This window comes from Antechinus flavipes, chromosome X (genome assembly GCF_016432865.1).
Source record: "Antechinus flavipes isolate AdamAnt ecotype Samford, QLD, Australia chromosome X, AdamAnt_v2, whole genome shotgun sequence".
Lineage (NCBI taxonomy): Eukaryota > Metazoa > Chordata > Mammalia > Dasyuromorphia > Dasyuridae > Antechinus > Antechinus flavipes.
The window spans coordinates 13,579,205-13,579,898 of NC_067404.1; the positions used below are offsets into that span (position 1 = coordinate 13,579,205).

General features: G+C 55.0%; 1 long non-coding RNA gene across 1 annotated transcript in view; it reads left to right on the plus strand.

The window, feature by feature from the left end:
• The first annotated feature begins 451 nt into the window (after positions 1–451).
• The window catches only part of LOC127542907 (uncharacterized), a 941-nt gene continuing 698 nt past the window's right edge, over positions 452–694 (plus strand). Inside the window, exon 1 of the long non-coding RNA XR_007948915.1 lies at positions 452–660. This is a non-coding gene — a long non-coding RNA (uncharacterized LOC127542907). The remainder of the gene's footprint in view (positions 661–694) is intronic.

Genomic DNA, 694 nt, shown 5'->3' on the forward strand with positions numbered 1-694 from the left:
GTGGCACACGCATTTAAGCATGCAGAGAATAGATGAAGACTCGGACATAAATGAAAAAATACAGAAATGTGTGGAGTAGTTTTTCAGTCACGTCCAGTTCTCCATTTAGGGTCTTCTTGGCAAAGATACTGGAGGGGGTTGCTAATTTTACAGAGGTAAACACGGAGTCAAGTCATTTGCCCAGAGTCACGGCTAGTGAGTGTTCGAGGCGGGGAACTGAGAACAGTCCGCTGAGCTGGCGGGACAGTGGATCACTTCTATGGTGGTTTGGGAGATTTGTAGGGAGCGCCAAAAATGAGGGGTGGGGTGGGAAGAAAGGATAGAGGTAGTGGAACTTGGAATGCCCCAAGGGTAGGTGGGGCACCAGGGTCCAGGCGTTAGGGTCATCAAGGGGCTGCCGGTTTCCCAAGCGGGGGAGCTATTACCTCACAAAGGTGTGACGTCACAGCGAGCCGGATGTCACCGCGAGGTCGGCCTTGCCCAGGCTCAGTTTTGCTTGGCCGGTGGCTACCTGAGAACCTTGGGGCCTGGCAGTGTGAATCCGCGGAATCGAAGATGCCAGCTTTCCCGCCCAACATCCAACGGAAACACAGACGTCGGGGCAAACGCCGCAGGCGGCGAAGAAACATCCGCCCCAAGACCCCAGTGCCAACACAGGAGGTAGGGAAGCGGGCCCCAACTGCTCCTTAGGAAA